Source organism: Phyllobates terribilis, unplaced genomic scaffold (genome assembly GCF_046119375.1).
Source record: "Phyllobates terribilis strain yellow unplaced genomic scaffold, ASM4611937v1 Scaffold_2__4_contigs__length_985480577, whole genome shotgun sequence".
Classification (NCBI taxonomy): Eukaryota; Metazoa; Chordata; class Amphibia; order Anura; family Dendrobatidae; genus Phyllobates; species Phyllobates terribilis.
In genome coordinates this window covers 689026518-689048584 of record NW_027362762.1, presented here as the reverse complement: position 1 = coordinate 689048584, position 22067 = coordinate 689026518, and the positions used below count along the sequence as shown (strand labels likewise).

General features: G+C 44.8%; 1 protein-coding gene across 1 annotated transcript in view; it reads right to left on the bottom strand.

The window, feature by feature from the left end:
* BLACAT1 (BLACAT1 overlapping LEMD1 locus) overlaps window positions 1–21707 on the bottom strand; it is a 56843-nt gene extending 35136 nt beyond the window's left edge. Inside the window, exons 1-2 of the mRNA XM_073666974.1 lie at window positions 21497–21707; window positions 20610–20786 (exon numbers count right to left, since the gene is read on the bottom strand). The gene's annotated coding sequence lies outside the window, so the exon portion shown is untranslated. The remainder of the gene's footprint in view (window positions 1–20609; window positions 20787–21496) is intronic.
* Between the last annotated feature and the right edge of the window lie 360 nt (window positions 21708–22067).

The following is a 22067-nucleotide window of genomic DNA, read 5'->3' as shown; positions in this document are numbered from 1 at the left end:
ACAAAAACAAATTTTCTTCAGTACCCTTACGGGTAACTATTTACACTGTAGGCATTTTGTACTTTATTCCCTATACCTGGTAGGGATTTGGCCTTGTGTGCTGCGTGTGGATCTAGGTAGCACTGGGGTGATACAGGTGTCTGTGCATGCACTATCCGCTAACCTATCAGGTCTACGTGCGGGTAAGTTATAGAACTGCCTCAACATTTCTATAGGACTGGCAAGTGCACTGTTTACTGGACCCTCAGGTTCTGCTTCAACTGGTGATCCTTCTCTTACTGGGGACTCTTCCTGTTCCTGAGCAGGTTCTTCCAGGGCGCTCGAAGGTTCTTCTTGTGGTGGAGGTTCTTCTGGTGGCTGACAGAAGTGTATCACTGGTATGATAACTGCTCCATCGAGTTGAGGCCAGTCCGTGGGGAAGTCTCCTAGGACTGTATGAACTACATCTTCCTTGGGTTTTTCCGGTATTATAAGAGGTACTTCTTCCTCCTGTGTCTTCAGTAGACCTGGGCACAATTTCAAATGGTCTCTTGAGACTGTTGTGGTTGTTCTACCTCCATCCTTACTGATCAGGCAGGTTTTGGTGTTGTCAAATTTGGAATTTAACACTGTGTAGGGCTCTCTTTCCCACTCGTCATCGAGCTTATGACCTCTTCTTTTCTGCTTTAGCACTATTTCTCTTGGTGCCAAGGGTTCTGCTAGTACATGCTTGTTATACTGGCCTTCTTGTCTTTCCCTGACTTTGTTTAGGCTGTCCTCAACACAGGCCTGTACTTTCCTGTACTGCTCTTGTCGATTTGTGTCCCAGTCTTCAGTGGACATATCTGCAGCAGGTTCTACCACACCGAGTTCCAGGTCCATGGGCAAGGTTTTCCAGGTCTTGCTCTCATGAGGTACGCTGAGGTACAATTAGTAGAACTCACAGGTATGTGGTTATACAGGTCCACTAGGTCAGGTAGCTTTTCTGGCCACTATTTCCTCTCCTCCAAAGGTAGGGTGTTATTCATTTTCTTGCACATACCATTGGTTTGAGGATGATACGGTGTAGTCCGGATCTTCTTGCATCTGTACAGGTGACAGAATTCTTTAAACAGCTCAGCTTCAAAGGCAGGGACTTGATCTGTTAGCACCTTGTCCGGGTATCCATGGGGCCTGCAGAAGTAGGCTTGGAACGTTCTTGCTGCAATTTCTGCTGTCAGATCCTTCACAGGGGCCACCAGGGCATAGGAATAGCCTGATCTGCTGGGTGACAGTTTGACGTGATCCAGAGCGACAATCTCCAGGGGTTGGGTTGTTTTGATGGACTGCAAGGGTGCTTTCTGACTTCCGTAGTCCTTCCTTCTGAGGCTACAGGGCCCACAGTTCTGGCACCACCTTTCTATGGAACTCCGCATTCCAACCCAATAGAACCGGTCCTTCAGCAGGGTTTCCAGCTTCTTCCAGCCAAAGTGACCTGCTTGATCATGGTAGGCCTCTAGCACCATCTGGATATCCGTTCTGGGTACTACGATCTTCTACACCATCTCATGGGTTCTAGGGTTGACATACCTCCTGCACAGCTTTTCTCTGTAGAAGAACAGCGGGCTTCTCTCATTCCACAGGTGTTTGGCTTGTGGAGGAGCATCCTTCTCCAGGTGGGAACCTTCTTGGGCTATCAGTCCTTTGATGAGGCTGACAACCGGGTCACTGTCCTGGGTCTCCTTCCAGCTGTGATGAGGTAAAGGGTTTAGCGTCTTACCATGACGTCTTCTGGAGGTGTGTTGCTCGTGGACCATTCCATTTCTGTGGAAAGCAGGTAATTCAATTTCTTCTAGGTCATCCACTTCATCCTCGGTGTCCGACTGGTGGGGCATTCTTGACAGGTCATCAGCATTGGTGTTCTTGTGACCTGCCCGGTACTTGATTGTGAACTGGTAATTTGACAATCTGGCCACCCAATGCTGCTCCATGGCCCCCAACCTGGCTGTCTCCAGGTGTGTCAAGGGGTTATTGTCGGTAAAGGCTGTAAATTTAGTTGAGGCTAGGTAATGTTTGAATCTTTCAGTGATAGCCCAGACCAAGGCCAGGAACTCCAGCTTAAAGGAACTGTAATTCTCCGGGTTCCTCTCAGTAGGGCGAAGCTTCCTACTGGCATAGGCAATTACCTTTTCTCTGCTGTTTTGCTTCTGGGACAACACAGCTCCCAGCCCCTCGTTGCTGGCATCTGTGTATACCAGGAAGGGTTGGCTGTAGTCTGGGTAAGCCAGGATCTCCTCCCCGGTTAGAGCTTCCTTCATCAATGCAAAGGACTCAGTCTGTTCTTTGCCCCACTGGAATGGGGGACTTTTACCTCTTTTGGACTGGGTGCTGCCTTTTTGGTGTAGTCCTTAATGAACCTCCTGTAGTACCCGACCAGTCCCAGAAATTGACGTACTTCTTTGATGTTCCTTGGTTCAGGTCACTTCTGGATGGCCGTGACCTTCTCCGGGTCTGGTGCTACCCCCTCTGAGCTGACTACGTGTCCCAGGTACTGAACCTTCCGTTTGAGCAGGTGGCACTTGGAAGGTTTTAGTTTCATCCCATACCGGGACAATGCCTCAAATACCTCCGCCAGGTGCTTTAGATGGTCTTCATACGTCCTCGAGTACACGATAACGTCATCCAGGTATAGCAGCACTGTCTCGAAGTTCCGGTGTCCCAAGCAACACTCCATCAACCTCTGGAACGTTCCGTGTGCATTGCAGAGTCCAAACGGCATGCTGTTGAATTTGCATAATCCCATCGGGGTGGTGAAGGCTGTCTTCTCCCGGTCTTCCTCAGCAACAGAGATTTGCCAGTACCCGCTAGTGAGATCCAATGTAGAGAAATATTGGGCAGATTTTAGTGCAGCCAAGGATTCCTCTATACGGGGAAAAGGGTATGCATCTTTATGTGTTATTCGATTAATTTGTCTGTAATCTACACACATCCTCATGCTACCATCCTTCTTTCTGACCAGGACCAGGGAGCTGCCCAGGGGCTACAGCTATCCCCTATTACCCCTGCCTTTTTCATGTCATGCAACATTTCTTTTGCTTTTTGGTAATGTGCTGGTGGTATGGGTCTGTAACGCTTAATGGGTGGATGGTTACCTGTGGGTATGTGGTGTTGTACCCCTTTGACCCTTCCAAAATCAAGTGGGTGTTTACAAAACACCTGTTCATATTCCTGAACCACTCTGTAAACACCGTGTTTTCGATGGACAGGAGTGGCGTCAGTTCCAACATGGAGCTGTTGGCATCATTCCTCCAGGTGGGTTTCGGAGTCATTGTCTTCCACCGTATCTGGTGGGGTCAAGGATTCCACATAGTCTGGCAACAGTGGCGTATCTTGGCAATTTGACTTCCTCCTCCCCACAATTTAGGAGGCGTACGGGTACCCTCCCATTGCGCACATCAACTACCCCTCTAGCAGTTAGGAGTGTAGGTCTGTGCTCTGAGTTTATGGGCTCTACTACCGCCTGGTAGTTCTGTCCCTTCAGACCTATTGCTGCCTTACACCAAATCAACATTTCACTCATGGAGGGAATCACAATCGGTATCGGGTCTGTCACCCGTACATTACCAATTTTACCACCTTTTAGCTTTACCTGTTGCTGGTACAGGAGGGCTCGAATCTCTCTCTGGAGCACCTTCCTCTGCCCCAGTTTGGCAGTGTCAGCAATCTGTTGGAATAAAAACAACACTTCTCCCAAACAGTTACCAACAACATTTGTGCCAAGCATCATATATGGGTTTGTATCACCAGGGTTAGACTCTATTACAATCAGTCCTTGGTCCTTTAGTTCCACCCTTCCCACCTTCACTGTCACGTCCTTAACCCCGACTAGGTTCAGAGGAAGGCCATTGGAGGCATACACAGAGAGGTTTGGGGCTGGCGGGCGGAGTTCATCTATGGACCAGTACCTTTTGTAAAGAATGTCAGGTATGATGGTTACCTGTGACCCGGTGTCTAGTAGTGCAGGTGTTGCAATACCGTCCAGCACAATGGACAGGAAAGGCCTTCCTCCTACAAACCGGTTGTACCAGCTCGATGGGCCTGGTTGATCTACTCCTGAGTGTCGGCCCTTGGCCCCAGGGTTTGCCCGTTTAAAGGACAGATCCATGTGGTGTGGCCTGCCTTGTGGCAACGGTAGCAGATGAGTTCTCCTGGAGGGAGACGTCGGTCATTGGGCCTCCCACGGGGTGGCGTTGTCCTCCTTCTTCTCCTCATCCAGGGGACATCCTCAGGGCTGTCGGCGAGTAGGATCCTTCCTTCCGGCTCGGGCTCCGTCTGTAGCTGCAGGGCCAGGGTTTTACTTAGCTGACGCACTTCAGAGCACAGGCTGTCCAGCTCGCTAGAGGCCGCTGCTTGCACTTTTGCCTCAGCCGCTAAGGGCAGTGAGTGCTGTGAGCATTTGGGTGGCCCCACCCTGGTAACACCGAATAGCAGTATCTGATGTTTCCAGGGGCTGAAGGCCTTTAATAGCCATGTCCTTCAGGGCGTCAAAGGTGGCATTTGGATGATCTAAGGCCCACCACCGTACAGTTCTGCTCTCCTCCTGGGACCTTAACCCCCAGATGAATTGTTCTATCAGCATTTTGCCTTCATCGTGTATGCTGGCTGGACTAACCTGTTTCAGGGCCCGCAGGGCCTCTTCTAAACGCCAGGCATAGTCCCGGATACTGTCCTCAGGTTTCTGGGTACAGTGGTAGAACCTCATCCGAAGATCTGTCTCAGTGCGGTTTTCAAAGACAGTTTGCAGTCTCTTGAATATAATAGATACTGATTCCTTGTCTGCGGCTGGCCAGGTTTCAACGTCCTGCTCTGCGGCACCAGTCAATTGTCCCAGCACAACAGCAGCTCTCTGTTTACCAGTCACTGAGTACATGTCCAATACACCATATATTTTCCTTTTGAACCCAGACAGGGTGTCTGGTTTGCCGTCATACTGGGGAAGCCATTTCGCTCCGGGGATGTACGGCAGGGCCATGGGTATCACTGGAGTCACGACCCCTGCTGGTGGGCCGGCCGCTCCGGCCTGAGCAGCGCCGGGCGCGAGTTGAGCATCGAGAGCGCTAACTGGTGCTCCAGCGTCTTGCTGGTCGTCGGCCATGGTTGCGCTCCCCTAGTGAACCGTAGCCTACCTTCTTTACTTTTATCAGGTAGGCCGCAGCTCCTCAGATCACGGTCTCCTTCCAGGACCTGACGCTTCCTGGTGCTGCGTCAGAGCGCGAGGCAGGGCTTGAGCTTCGCGCGCTTCTAACGGTCACGCCTCTCTCGTTCCCACGGTTACGCCCCTCTTCTTCCCGCACGGCGACGCGGTAATGGCAGCAATGTTCACCACAGTTAAAACACAGTTCAAATACGGCACACAGTACCCGGTGGCAACGGGCACGAAATCCTGTTCGTGACTCCAGGAAGAGTATGACTCGCCCAGGGGGATATGGGGGAAGACTCGGTACCTGGGCCTTGACCTTCTTGGGGATGTCACGGCAGTCGGGCCCGTACGCTGGGGTCACTCTTTAAAAAGGGGATTGTTAACAGTTTTTGTCTCGTGACGCCACCTGTGGTTCCCGGTAATGAGTACTGGCGCTGCTGCAGACCTCCGGGGGTGATGGGATGGCAGCTGGGATGTTTCTGCTCCCCACAGGCAGAGCGGCCCCCGGGGCAGGGTTGATGGAAGGAATGCAGGTGAGAGGTGGCTCTGTCGGGTCAGGGGGAATGACAGACACACACACAGGGGATTCGCTTCAGTACCTTTACCAGTGTAACAGCAGGTATGGTCAAGGGTACGTGATAGGAAGGGTGCACTTCTGGACTCTCCCCAGTGAATGGGTATAAGGCCTCCTGATCCGTTTCTTCCCTTCTCTAAAGCTTCTGGCCAGCCTGGAACTAGGCCTAGCTTTTATGCTGTTTCCTCTCTCACCTGTCTGCTTGTAGTAGGACTTTTCTTTGGCTACCACTATCCCTGGACGCTGGGGCCTTTCTTGGTTCCTAGTTCTGTAAAATGATGGTACCTTCAGGTGAACCAGGGGTCTGGAATCCTCCTGGTATGCCGGTTGTCCCTACTGGGTGTAGAGGACCCTGTAGGCGCGGACCCAGTGTCCGGCTTGTGTCCTGGGGTGAGCTTCAGATGCTCCTCTGCCCCTAAACTCCTCTCTCCTTGCCTCGGCCACACTCGGGGCCCTCAACACAGCAGCAGACGTGCTGCTCCTTCACTGATCTACAGTGTCAGCACACTCTCTGACTACCTAACTCCACCCTCCAGTATATATATCCCTAACAGGGTTCCCTCTGGTGGTATGAGATGGAAGGGTGGAGATGTCTGTGTGTAGTGAGGGCCTCTTGTGGAGAAGTCCGTCCATGCACCCTTTTGGGTCCTGTGGTACCTGTGGTACCAGGGTGCCACAATGAGTCACTCAGAGACTTTGCTATTAGCTTGCAAGAAGCACTGCATGCCATACGTCAGGTGGACCCTCATGAAGTGATGAATGCAGATCACGCCTTAAGAAACCAGTTTGTAGAGGGGGCAAGGACAGAGTCTTTCAAAACTCAACTGAGAATATTGTCCTTACAGAACCCAGACAGCTCATTCTCAGACTTCAATGAGATCGACATTAGAGTCCTGGGAGTTGAAGCAGATGCCAGCCAAGTTCCTGTTGAGTGTGAGGAGCTAAAAGATTTAAAGCAACAGCAGTATCGGCCACCTGACAGATGGCGCTATGGCTCCACGGAAAGTGGCTATGACAATCCAGGCAGATGGCCTATGGATCAGTTTGACACCCGAGGGAAGCCTATCTGCAGGAAGTGCTGGAGAATTGGCCACATTGAATGGGAGTGCCAACAGTTAACCTGGAATGCCTAAAGGGGGAGGACCAACCCTCAGGAGAGAAACGCTTAGTTCCAGACTATCCAAAATGGACCCCTAAATACATTGGCAGGTGTCCAGTGATCACCATTGAAATTGACAGAATTCCTTTCTCAGCTTTGCTCGACACTGGCTCCCAAGTCACCACCATTCAAGCCTCGTACTATGAACACTACTGGCATCCTGACCAGTAACTGCACCTTCCAGAAGCCTCCATAAATGTTATCACCAGCAATGTACAAGCCGTTCCCCAGCAAGGTTATTAGGAACCCACAATAAAAATCGGCCAAGCAGAGCTTCTAAGACAGGGCCGAATTGTTGTTGATTTCAAGATGATGGATTTACCTCTGTTGTTCTGGGTATGAACTGCCTCCAAGAGGTGCTGGATGCCCTGGAACATGAACTGACCCTGGCCCTACCGACCATCCGCCTAATGCATGGACATCAAAAGTTTGCTGGTCCAGATGGGACTATCGGTATGGCCTGGGTGGTGAGTAGACATCCTATCTTTTTGCCCTCAGGTGCTGAGACGATGATTTGGTGCAAAACACGAATAGGTCCACGAGTTCAAGACTATGATGCCCTAGTGGAACTGATCCCACCGAATGGGGAAGTGTCCGTTCTGACCACCCGAAGTCTAGCTACAGTAACTGGAGGGAGCGTTCCTATCCGTTTGCTGAATCTCAGTGATCAACGGGTGAAGTTGGGAAAGTACAGCACTGTTGCCAAACTGTCCAGAGTTTCCGTTCAGGATATCCCGAGTCAAGAGCTGAACTGTCAACACGATGCCCAGACAGAGGTTTGTCCTGTGAAAACCCCTGAAATCCCATGGTGGAAAGCGATTCATGTGGTAGATCAGAACACGCCGGAGGAGTGGAGTTCTTAAGGTCGTGAAAGAACACCATCAAGCCTTCAGTAAAAATCCCATACACTTTGGGAAAGTGGAAGTCATCCAGCACACCATCCCTACTAGTTCACACCCACCTATCCAGCAAAGACACTGGCCCATCCCTCCAACGACGTACCAGCCAGTGAAAAAGTTAATTCAGGACATGAAAAGCACAGATATTATCAGAGACAGTCACAGTCCCTGGGCGACACCATTTGTCCTTGTGAGGAAGAAAGATGGAAACATCCGTTTCCGTGTAGACTATAGAAAGCTGAATGGTGTCACTCACAAAGATGCCTGCTCCATGCCAAGTATTGAAGAGTCCATCACAGCCTTAAAGTCAGCCTCATTCTTCTCAACATTGGACCTGACTAGTGGGTATTGGCAAGTACCGTTAGCCCCAGAATACCGAGAGAAAACAGCCTTCACAATGCCTATAGGTCTGTTTGAATTCAATGTTATGCCATTTGGACTGTGTAATGCCCCAGTAACTTTCCAAAGGCTAATGAAATACTGCCTAGGTCGCAAGTACTTTGAGACGGTCCTGATTTACCTGGATGATGTGATCATGTTTTCCAGAACATGTGAAGCGCACCTTGAGCACCTGTCAGATGTCTTCAAGACTCTCACTAGCTATGGTCTAAAAGTCAAGCCCTCTAAGTGCCACTTGTTGAAACCAAGAGTGCAGTATCTAGGCCACATAGTGAGTGTGAAGGAGTGGTCCCAGATTTTGAAAAGATCGCCGTTGTCCAGAAGACTGTCCGAGAAGTGAGAAGTTTCTTAGGATTTGCAGGATACTACCGCCGCTTTAACAAAAATTTCACCCAGATTGCTGCACCCCTGCAAGAGCTATTGAGAGGTCATTCTGCGCATCAGACAAGAAAGAGTCAATTGATCACCTGGACTGAAGAGCTAGATGTCTCTTTCAATCAACTGAAGAAAATTTTGACAGAGGCTCCTATCCTGGCATACCCTGACTACAACTGTCCGTTTCACCTTTATACCGATGCAAGTAAGAAAGGACTAGGTGCAGTCCTTGCACAAGTTTCAGATGGTAAGGACAAGGTAATTGCCTGTGTGAGCCGTTCCCTCAGACCAACAGAGCGAAATCAAGAGAACTATAGTTCCTTCAAGCTTGAGTTCCTCGCATTAGTATGGGCAGTGACAGAGAAGTTCAGAGACTACTTAGCGGCTATTCCTTTCATAGCCTTCACGTACAACAATCCGTTGGCACACCTGAACACAGCCCGACTGGGAGCCCTAGAACAGAGATGGGCATCACGACTGGCAAATTACCAATTCACTATCAAATACAGAGTAGGAAAATCTAACACCAGTGCTGATGCGTTGTCCCGGCTTCCTACTTGTAAAAAGCCTGAAGGTACCTGTACCTTGAGACGTGGAGAAATCTCTGATCAGAAAGCACCTTTGCACCCAATTGTCACTCACAAGCCATTGGAGTTGGTTGCATTGGATCACGCGAAACTACAGCCTAGACTGGAGACTGGAGTCTCCTACGCCTTGACTATCATCGACCACTATACCAAATTTGCTGTGGCGGGGCCAGTGAAAGACCTTACAGCGAAAACAACAGCCAAAGTCTTCTGGAAGACTTTTTAACAACCTTATGGATATCCAGAAAAGATCCTAATTGATAGAGGTGCTGCATTTTAATCTGAACTGTTCCAAGAACTGTGTACCCTCTATGGTTGTGTGTACCCTCTATGGTTGTAAGAAACTGAGAACAACTGCATATCATCCACAGTGTAGCGGCCTGTGTGAGCGGATGAATCACACTCTAATTGACATGTTACGTGTAATACCTGCTCAGCAGAGAACTGATTGGCCAAATCCACTGTCAAAATTGGTCTACCTACACAATAACAATGTCCATTGTTCCACTGGGTACACACCTTATTATCTGATGTTTGGTAGACAAGGAAGACTACCAGCAGATGTTGCCTTGGAAGTGCAATTTCCAAAGACTGTCAGCCCTCTACCACAAACTAATTGGGTCACAGAGCATCAGCGAAGACTAAAAGAAGCTAACGTTACTGTTGAAGAGAGAATGAAAGTCGCTCATCAGAGACAAGAAGAGAACCACAACTTTAACGCCAAAGCAAAACCCCTGAAAGTCAGAGATCAAGTGTGGCTTAAGAAGAATCATCGCACCAGCAAACTACATGAGAAGTGGGAGACGTGCCCATACATTGCTCAAGCTATCCCTCTGCCTGGAGTAGAAATCGACAATATCTCTAGAGAGAATGAAGAGACAACCAAGTTAGTGCACCATACCAAGCTGAAGCTTTGCCTGACCGATGACGTCCAAGATCCCTCCAGAGATGACAGCGGAGATGACATCGCCAACCATCCCCCAGATGACTTCAGAGAGGATTCCTGGAAAGGTCCTGCAGAAAATGCTGTTCCAGATCGGGTATCCCCTGAGAAAAGGTCAGAGACCGCTCCAGAAGGTAAAGGTAATGTGTTTCCTGTTGGATGGCCATTTGGTCCTTGTTTGCAGTAATCCATCCCACAACCCACAGTATGAACTTGTTGACTCTCAGCCACCCCCTACTGAATATATTGACTCTGAATCCTTTGATTCATCAGGTATCACAATTGACTCATTGAGTAGGTCAGAGAGAGTGACCAAAGGTCGTGAGCCAGAAAGATACCTTGAATGACTGAGTTAATGTTTTGCTCTATGTACTTCAATTGGGACTCTTAAATGAGAAAATAGCCCACTTCAAGAGACTGTTATACAAGCCCACATGTTCTTTATTTTCTTCATTTTTATGCAACGTTCAAGCTACATGCCTTCAAAGACTTTTGAATGATGTTATATTTGTTACAGGTTACAGCATTTACTCAAAATATTTCACTGTTTGCATTTTATGTATCATTCTCCTATAGGTTGTTCTAAAACTCAGTAAGAAGTTCCAGATGCATGAGGACATGCATATTTTTAAAGTGGGTGATTATGTAATGGGCCAAAGTTGTTGTTTTCTGAACAATTGGGTGCACTACATACCATCACACCTGGAAACAGAAGTTAATACAGTGCACCCGGCGTCACAAACTACATTTTCTTTTACTTTTATTCACGCGTTAGTGAAGTGGTAATGTCCGCACACCACATGGTGTGTGATCTATGGCAGAGTAGTGCATCACTGGCATTACACATGTCCTATGTAATGGTACCAACAACCCCTGCCTTTTCTTTTTTTAGTGCACAAGTTAGACATTTTGGTACAAATCCTGAATGCCTAAAGTAAATTCTGTTAATCAAGCCAACTTCTAATGAGCCTAACATACAGTATGTGATGAAGATTCTGCCACAACAGTTCAGAAAGTAATTCTCGTAAGAGAAAATATCAGCCAGTTGAAGGACTAACTGCAATATGCACAGGATCAATCTTTGGAAGACGTCTCTGTATAAATTTCAAAGGAACAATATAAAGCAGCTGCTTTCATTCTTTGAACCCAGTCCATAGGTCAGCAGAAATCTATATACAGGAGAAAAAGTGTGGACGCAATGAGTTGTGTAGTTTTGAATGACGCCATTCTTAATGTAGTGAAAAACAGGAGGAAAATTGCATGTTGGGTGAAATGGTGAAAAATGCAATTCCTCCATTGTTGTTTCCGTGAATGGACCTGTTTTCAATCTGTAGTTTCTATTGTTATAATTTTGGGATACATATGACATTTTGATTGCTTTTTATTACATTTGTGGGGAAAGTGTGACGACAAAAAAAAAGCAATTCTGGCGGTTCTATTTTTTTTCTTAGTGTTAAACGTGCAGTTGAAATAATTTTATATTTTGATAAGTTTGAGTTTTACAGATATGACGATACCGATCGCTTGTACAATATACTGCAATACTAAAGATGTCTGGGCTTCATAGGAGGACTATGATGGCCGCTAAGTGGGCCTTCAGGAGGCAAGTAGGCAATTATGTTGTGTATGTGTGTGGGGAGGGGGGATAATGGGAGCCTGTGTATGAGCAGGGATTTATAGTGGCATTGTAATCGTTATATAGTAGTGATTGAAGCTTTTAGTGTTTTGTATGGTTCACTTCAATGGAAGCCAAGCACCACAGCCACTTCTAATGGCTGACCAGAAGAGGTGCCACTAGTCAGACCGCCACCATTTTTAGGCTTTGTGCACATGGAGTTGTTCAAGGACTTTTTGCTGCAGAAACTAAGCGGAAAATCTCCAAATCCTCCTCTAAAACACCCAAAGTCTTCAAAAACTTGCAGTTTCTGCTCTGAAAACTCAGCAAAAAGACTGAGTGGGCACATACAGTAGCCTTAACTTTTGTGTACACAGAGTTTTTCAAGGAGTTTTTGGAACAGAGACTGAGCAGAAACTGTTCAAATCTCAAAACTCCTCAAACACTTTGAGTTTCCACCTAGTTTCTACTCTGAAAACTCAGCAAAAAGACTGAGTGAGCACATAGCCTAATATTGTTGGCTTATCAAAAGGAAAAGCCATCAATTTAAATAGGCTGAATAACTAACAAATCTCAACTTCATTTACTGTCTGCCAAGCAAAAATGGTAGGACTTTGGAGGAAATTAACACATTACGTATTGCTTAGGGTGTTCTTACCAATGTTAACGAAATGTGGTTACCATACGAATTTTACCACTAACTGATTGCACTTTGAAATTATAGCAAGTACTAGGGGAGCATGGTAATTTACCAGCCACAATTATGAAACAGTCCCCCAAAACACAGTTTTCATAGGTTCAGCTGTACTTAGTGATTTAGAGCCACACAAATCCTATATGACAAAACTGCATCTGATAAATGATTAGGAAATGTTGTCATAAGAAGCTCCTAGTAAGGCAGACTTTGGCTTTTGGACCTGAGATTTCAAGCCTAGTTCAGCTGTATTAGTTTCTTTTGAGGAATAATGGACGCACTAGTGGAATTTATTAAGGGAGTTGTCCTCTTTCAGAAAACATTATGCTGTATGCAGAGTTAGTTATTAAAAAAACAACAAAAAACATTGCCTACCCTTCATGTGTACAACACCGGCTCTCTAGCATTGCTCCTGTCTCTATTGCGTGGCAGCAGTAGTGACATCATGTTGAGAGCGCTGCAGCCAATAACTAAGCTCATGCAGTTTATACAGGCAGAGACACTGCTCTCAGTGATTGGCTGCAGCACTGTCAATGTGGTGTAAGCACTGCAGCCAAACTACAGACCCAGGGGCAGAGTCAGAGACACAGAGCTGGACCCGTGAGAGGTAAGTAATTCAGAGTTTCTTTTTTAATAAATAATTCAGTGTATGTCATTAAGTTTTCTGAAAGGGCCAGCTAAGGCCAGTTTCACATGTCCGGATATTTTCGTTACCGGAAAAAACGGTACCAGAGATATCTGTGTCCCGTGTGTCTGTGTGTGTTTTACGTGCTGCATCTGTGTGCGGCATGTGTGTCGCATCAGGATCACACAGACGGGCACCTGGGAATCAGCGCTATAGTTAGCGCTGTTCCCAAGTGCCGGTGCTGAACACTGCCTTCATCATGGTTTTCTGCCAGCACTGTAATCAGCACCAGCAGGGACAATGATAAGGGTAGTGCTAGTCTGATCCCAGTGTCCCCACCTGTAAAAATAAGAATAAAATAATAAAATCCATATACTCACCTGTCCGGAGATGTCCCCCAGTGTATTGCATGCGACCGCTGACACAGAGGAGCCGGGGAGAATGAGCGGCTCCGAATCTGAGCTCAGGAGCGTTGTGCTGTCACTCACTGAACTCAGCTCCAGAGCTGCTCATTCTCCCCAGCTTCTCAGCTTCAGCGGTCGCATGGATTACAGCGGGGGACATCTCCGGACAGGTGAGTATATTCTTATTTTAACAGGTGAGGACACCGAGATCAATCAGACTACCACTACCCTCATCATTGTCCCTGCTGGTGCTGATCACAGCACCGGGTGGGAACTATGATGAGGGCAAAAGTTCAGCACCCGACGCTTGGGAACAGCGCTACCTGTAGCGCTGATTCCCAGGCACCGGTACGTGTCACACTGATGACACACGTCGCGAGAGACACTTGCGAGCCATGCATCCGCAAAAAATGGACATGTCAGCGTGTGGCCACATGGACACACGGTCCGAGGAAACACACTGACATGTGTGCAGACCCATAGATTTGAATGGGTCTACATGTGAAAGAGCCCTAAGGCTACGTTCCCACAATGAGCTTTTGTTGAGTTTTTGATGTTGTAGATTTTCTGTACCATTTCGGCACCTATTAAGTAAAATAGGTTACTTGCATTTTTTCAAAAATTCACAGCGTAAAAAAGTCATCAAAAACTCATTGTTGGAAAGTAGTCTAAATGGTGAAAATAAGTGAGTTCACCATTATGCCACTATACACTTTACAATACAAGTCAATGACAACACTCCATTGCATTTTGAGCATTTTGTGAGGATCTTCATTTCAAAAACGGCTAGGAGTTTCTTAATTTCTTCATAATTCAACAAAGTTCTAAAAAAAATCTGAAAATAACAGTAAAAAATAATCACCAGAAAGGAGAAAACGCTAAAAAAAAACAGGCATCGAAAAAGTACACAGGAAACCAACAAATAAATATTACAAAGGGCATTTCAAGAAAAAAAGCCAGCTTTCTTGCATCGTCTTTCTTTTGAAAAATTTGGTTCAGCCACCTCAAAAAGATGTTGTGAGCACATACCCTGAAAGTAGTTTCCAGGGCTAAGGACAAATTTATGTGACTGCAGATTGGTACATAGTGATGGTGTGCCATATGCACACAGTCAGGATTCCCCTCAACTTCCAGCATGAGTCAGCTATCACATGACTGGAAGAATGTCATCTGTGACCTCTCCTAGTGCTGGAGATAGATGGGAATCATGAGAGTGTGCAGATATGCAAATTATGGTCACATGACCGCCCATTAACACTGGAATCAGAGGGGAGCACATTGCACACTGAGAAAGACTTATAGACAGTGATGACATTTCTATTGAGCTTCTAAAATCCATTTTACAGATAAACTCCTAACTATATTTTTTATTAAAAGGTGTGTATATACGCATGTAATGTAATGTGAGTGTATCACTTTAATTTACTCATCTACCGACACTCTCTGAAAGCCTATGGAGCCTTGTTCTGATGCTCCATAGGCTTACATTGTAAAAGCCACTTCAGGAGAGTCTGCAGAAGGGTGACATCACTGAGAAGTGGAGAACAGTGCTGGATCCCGGAGAGAGCAGCAGTAGGTGAGTATATTAAAGGGAATGTCTGGTCTAACAGTATATTACGTGGTTGTCCGGTCTAACAGTATATTAAGTGGTTGTCCGGTCTAACAGTATATTAAGTGGTTGTCCGGTCTAACAGTATATTAAAGGGATTGTCTGGTCTAACAGTATATTACGTGGTTGTCCGGTCTAACAGTATATTAAGTGGTTGTCCGGTCTAACAGTATATTAAGTGGTTGTCCGGTGTAACAGTATATTAAGTGGTTGTCCGGTCTAACAGTATATACGTGGTTGTCCGGTCTAACAGTATATTAAGTGGTTGTCCGGTCTAACAGTATATTAAGGGGTTGTCCGGTCTAACAGTATATTACGTGGTTGTCCAGTCTAACAGTATATTAAGTGGTTGTCCGGTCTAACAGTATATACGTGGTTGTCCGGTCTAACAGTATATTAAGTGGTTGTCCGGTGTAACAGTATATTAAGTGGTTGTCCGGTCTAACAGTATATTACGTGGTTGTCCAGTCTAACAGTATATTAAGTGGTTGTCCGGTCTAACAGTATATTAAGTGGTTGTCCGGTCTAACAGTATATTAAGGGGTTGTCCGGTCTAACAGTATATTAAGTGGTTGTCCGGTCTAACAGTATATTAAGTGGTTGTCCGGTCTACCAGTATATTAAGTGGTTGTCCGGTCTAACAGTACATTAAGGGGTTGTCCGGTCTAACAGTATATTAAGTGGTTGTCCAGTCTAACAGTATATTAAGTGGTTGTCCGGTCTAACAGTATTTTAAGTGGTTGTCCGGTCTAACAGTATATTAAGTGGTTGTCCGGTCTAACAGTATATTAAGGGGTTGTCCGGTCTAACAGTATATTAAGGGGTTGTCCGGTCTAACAGTATATTAAGTGGTTGTCCGGTCTAACAGTATATTACGTGGTTGTCCGGTCTAACAGTATATTAAGTGGTTGTCCGGTCTAACAGTATATTAAGTGGTTGTCCGGTCTAACAGTATATTAAGGGGTTGTCCGGTCTAACAGTATATTAAGTGGTTGTCCGGTCTAACAGTATATTACGTGGTTGTCCGGTCTAACAGTATATTAAGTGGTTGTCCGGTCTAACAGTATATTAAGGGGTTGTCCGGTCTAACAGTATATTAAAGGGATTGTCTGGTCTAACAGTATATTAAGTGGTTGTCCGGTCTAACAGTATATTAAGGAGTTGTCCGGTCTAACAGTATATTAAGTGGTTGTCCGGTCTAACAGTATATTAAGTGGTTGTCCGGTCTAACAGTATATTAATGGGTTGTCCGGTCTAACAGTATATTAAGGGGTTGTCCGGTCTAACAGTATATTAAGTGGTTGTCCGGTCTAACAGTATATTAATGGGTTGTCCGGTCTAACAGTATATTAAGGGGTTGTCCGGTCTAACAGTATATTAAGGGGTTGTCCAGTCTAGACTCATGAATCCCCCCCAGCCTGTGTGCTGTGAAGAGGCACCAGATTTGTGCTCTAATTTACGACCCTTCAGTCACACAGCTAAGGCAAGTTATTGGCTGCAGATTTTGCATGTGACGACATAACATGATCGCAGCAGTAGGGGACCCGCGGTACAGAAGGGGAATTAAAAGCTTTTATTATTTTATGCCATTTTCTCCCTTGGTCAATATTTGTTGATCCCAGACAATCTCTTTAATACATGCAATTTGCCCAGCAAACAATGCCAAAATAGTCACAATCCAGTATATATGAGCGACCCTGGCTGTAACTAGTATAAAATATGATACGAGGTACACAGCTCACTGACCAGTATTATGTACCAAGCCTTTTTACCTACAGCATTTTTTTTCAGACAATATTTTATAGGACTTGCTGTTACACGTGAAGCCACCTCTTTGCCCAATGACATGCATATCCAAACCTTTGCCAACTCGTTGTATCATGTGCATTTATAGAAATCCGTACTCTTCTGACCTTTGAGATACAAAATGCCCATTCTCCTGTAGCCTGTTATATTACCTTGGGATCTTACAATGCCAGAAAGCTCTGTTTTCACTTAACGAAGCTTGTATGACAGAAAGCCTGAGGCCCTGTGCACACATTGAGTATTTGGTGAGTTTTTTACCTCAGTGATTGGAAGCCAAAACCAGGAGTGGGTGATAAATACAGAAGTGGTGACGTGTTTCTATTATACTTTTCCTCTGATTGTTCCACTCCTGGTTTTGGCTTACAAATACTCAGGTAAAATGCTGAGCAAATACTGAATGTGTGAGCATGGCCTTATAATGCTATCATCCAGTCAAAAGAAAAGCTCCTTCACATGTACTGTCCATTACCGATCACTACTTTTGGTGAAAGAAAATGGCTATTTGGCAAAAGGAGCAAGAAAAAAAACTTGCTGCCAGAGACAACCAGTCTTTCTTCTCATTTCCATTTCTCAACATGCATTTGCCCAATGACTCTAAGATAGGGCTCCACCAACCTGGGACTCAGGAGCCGCACGTGGCTCTTCGGCCCATGATGTGTATCTCACGGCTGTCTGCCAGCCTGGTGCTTATAGCATAGGTCTAGCAAACAGCTATGAAGAGAAGGTCTCCAGATGGTGACTTTTGTGATTAGATATGGATGCACATATACTGGTGGGAAAAGGTGTGATAAATATGGTAACCTTTAGCCGGGATGATACTGCCAGTTAGGGGGGTGCATAGTACTGGATGCAATGGTGTGGAGGGAGTGCTTGATGTAATCGAAAGGTGGGAAAGTGATAACCCCATGGATGCAAGCATACTGCCGATAAGTGAGAGAGGCACAAGATCTAATGTGCTTTCTGTGGGTATGCTTTGGTGGTCTTATACCGGTAATGGGGGCTTCGGGTGTCACTTCGATGTGTGTGTTTTTGGGGGAGGAGGTGGAGGTGGCACTGGATGTGACTCACAACATCTCTAAGAGCTGAATGTGGCTCTCGAGGTAATAAAGGTTGGGGACCACTGCTCTAAGGCTTCACTCAGATCTCTGTGAACCAGATACAAGTTTTCTCTGTGATTTTCACATATCCAGTAAAGTGTAGGGTGCTGTTCACATGTCAGTGTTTTTTGGCAGACTGAGTGCCAAACATTAACGCAAAAAATCACGGAGATAATGTATATCCGTTTTCAATCCTACTTTTGGATCAAAATTACCCGTACAAGTCTATGTGTCCGTGAAAATCATAGACAGCACACAGATGGCATCATTGTACAATGGATGTACTGTCCATGATTAATCTTGTAATGTATAGAAGAGTTTAATTATTTTTTCATAAGTGAAAATTACTGACGAAACACTGATGGTAAAAAGTGACACACTGACCAAACATTGATGAAACGAGGATGAAAAACACTGATGAACAACAGTCCGTGTTTTTACAGTTTGAAAAAAGATCATGAATGTCTGAATGAGGCCTTAGATTGTGTTTTCCTTTCTGTTCTGACTACTTAACAATTGTTTTCCTATAGGTTCAAATATAAGTAAGAAATTATTTTTTTATCAGGCACATATATAAATGGGAAAAAAAAACTTGCTAAATCTCAAGTATGGAAGTGATAATATTTGTGCCAGCTCATATCTTTTCTTATATGCACAGTGGTAATTTAATATTGCTGCAAGGAGGGGGAAGGTTTCTTTAGATCCTCAGTAAATACTTCTTGTGTAATATAATATATCATTTTCATTCATCTGCAGTGTATACCTCTTGACTATATAGATTTCCTGCCTTATTGAAAACTAGCTTTGAGGGGAATATAAATTCAATATTCTTTTCTTGATCCATACTATAAATACATCCAGCAAATTTACTGAAAAGTGTTTTATACATATGAGTCCTGATGGGAACAGTGATAACAATGTCTGTAAAGCTGGGAATATGTTAGTGGTATATAATAAATAAAAAAATAAAATAAATATGGATATAATATATATACATAGCTAAGGGCTGGTCTCAAACATGTTTATTTTGGTACTTTGTATACTATGTCATGGTGCAATGAAGGCAGTGAAAAATAAAAAAAATACATATGTTGTCACTTCATTTGGTATCTAGGTAAATAGTATGTGTGTATAGACACTAATTAATGAAGAAATGACATAAAAAAAAAACAATTATCTAATATATACCTGTTAGAGGAGTCGCACAGTTCAAATCTCCAGGCAAGAAAAATAACATTTCCAGAAAAAAATAAAATGGTTTAAGGCAGACTGCTGTTCCATGAACAGAATACAGGCTGCAATTTAGCTACTTGTTATCAGGAGAATAGATATCAATGGTGCTTCCCTTAACCTGTAAACTTATTATTGGATTGCTCTGTTTGCTATGTATGCTGGATCCAAATTGATTTTCTGTTCCCTAATCTGGAAAACCAGAGAATCCAGCATCGATACAAGATTTTCACAGCCTTTATAGGTTTTTAATGAAAAAATCGAACTTGTGTAGGTTTAGTTTCGTATGCAGATAGTCTCTGCTGTCCTTACCAAGAGGTACAATCATCAAGCATCTGTCAAAGTTAACCCATGCCTAAGTATATGTGATATGATTGGTGAGATCTTTGACAGGTGCATGATAGCAGCCCTTGACTGGCTCCATCTGTACATTTGGCTACCTTCATGGAAACACTTGGATAGTTTGTAAGCACTTGGATAACAGTCATCATCCACACACTGCTTCCTGAACTAGGGCTACAAAAAATGAAATTATAATACGGAACATCACTTGCATCCAAAGCCAGAGAGCATTTAACCTGTCCATGAGATATCTGTTATTGACACACACGTGTTAATATTAATGAAATATTCATAGTATATACTATACTAAGGTGACACTAGAAGCATAAATCCACAGACCTTTCCTAAACTGCACCCCCATCTCTTTCATGCTATAGTCTGTTATCTCTCCTCCCTCTCTGACCATGAATACATTGGCCTTTCTGCCACTCTTGGGTTGTCTTTAACCCTTACCAAGGCCCCTATTATTAGCGATCGTGGCAATGGAGTTTATTGTCTGTGCCATCATTTTCCACCAAATAATTACGGCATGTTCCATTGTGATATAGCTTAATTATTTTGTACTGGCCGGCTAAAATAACATTTTGCTTGCACAGCTTCTGGACATACGGTATAGAGTGTAATGTACATAGCACAGTACATACTCCCATAGCAGCAGAGGGATACATTAGTTTAACTATTTCATAGCCTTTAAACACTAGTGAAGAAAGAAGAGAGGAAAATGCAATCTACTTAATCTACTTTCTTTATGGATGATCACCGTTTGCCCTCCTCTTTCTCCCACCCTGCATCTCTGGATTTTGCACACTTACACCTTCTCCATCTTTTAGGCTCACTTGCTACCCTCGCACTGCTCCATTTCTCTCTCCCTCCATTTGTGCCTTCCCTCTGTTATGAGACGGCAGGATGGTCTGCGCATTTCACTCTCTGATCTGCTGCTTTACTCCTTCGCTGCCATAAGATACAACAATACACTGGAAACTCCAGCAATTGTTAGACCTCTATGCGACCCACAAGCTGCTCTCCTCTTCTCCTCTCCAAGTCTCTTTCCAATTTTTTTTTAATATAATGATGTAGTAAATATGATACTTACAGGTTCCTGTATTCAAGCTCTGCCAGGTCCGTGTCTGCCCCCTTCTCTCTTTGTCCCTCTGTGGCTGCAGAATTTCTTGTGTTGTGCTCCCTTCCGCTTGATCCGATTTTACAAAACAGAGATCCCCCCTGTTTTACAAGGAGGGGCTGAGGGGCGCAAGCTGAATAAGGTGGGAACCTAGAAGGATCACAAAAAGATGTCACAAGTCCCTCTAACAAACATGGTACTGACTTCCACAACAACAAAAAAAGAAAACTGACTAAAAGATCACACACACCAGAATTAGGGTGGGATCTGTAGGGGTTCGTCTCATTTTTTTTTTTTTAGGATGGAAAGAAGGGTGAACATTTCTAAGTACAGGACAAAAATCAAGGCTGAGAACGCACGGTCTGGAGAGGTTTCCTTATGAGCAAAGAAGCCAATTTACACTACTTCCCACTTGAGCGTGTTGTTGTGTCAGTCACTCTCAGGAGTTAGGGGATTAGGGGGGCTGTCTAGCACATGTGAATAGTAGTAAATTACTATTGCACAAATGTGTTTGTATACAGTATATACATTTTAAGAAAAGATGTATAAGGCCCTGACAGGTAGACTTGGTACTCAGTGTGAAAAAGTATACACATATATACAAATAAATGTTCACAAGGATCTGTACAATCCACTGCAATAGGTGTTATATATAATATATATACATGTGTGTATGTATACATGTACATATATATGTGTACGTCTCTATATTATATATACAGACATACATAAAGACACACAAATATTCCGGTGCTAGGCATATAAAGACACACACATGATGTCACGCATTAGGAGTGCTCTTGTATGCATACAAACACACACTTCTCCCCCCAGATGCAGAGATACCAGATCCCCCCTACCTTGCTGATGCTCTCTGCAGATTCCCAGCTCTGTGTCACAGCTCTGGGATCCCTCACTAAGGAAAACCCACATATGAACAGGATAAGAGCAGGGAGGGCTGGACAGAACAATGTGAACAACCAGTAGATGGTAGAGAGGGAGATAAGGAGAAAGGGCAGTGAGAAGGCAGGTGAGGAGCGGGTGGGCTTCCTTTTGCACAAGAAGGGAGTGAGGGGGGCAGTGAAGGTAATAGGAGAGGGGGAGTGAGGGAGGGTGGATAGTCTATGTCACAATACATCCCAGTGGAGAAGCCTCGGAAAGATGCCACTAACCCATTCAGTACTGTACTTGAATATAGTTTAAGATCTATATCTGGGTTTTTAGATCAGTACATGATCAGATTAGATAGCATCCCAAAATTTAACAAAAAACAGGAATTATGCTAATGATTTTGTATATATTGTATTGTCCACCATGCGCCTCGCTGTTAATTATCTTTCACAACGGGTAAGATCACCAAATGTACGTCACACATCCAATCAATGAGCAAAACTTTGGTCCATATTTAATAATGTGATCGGCTTAAAGGGT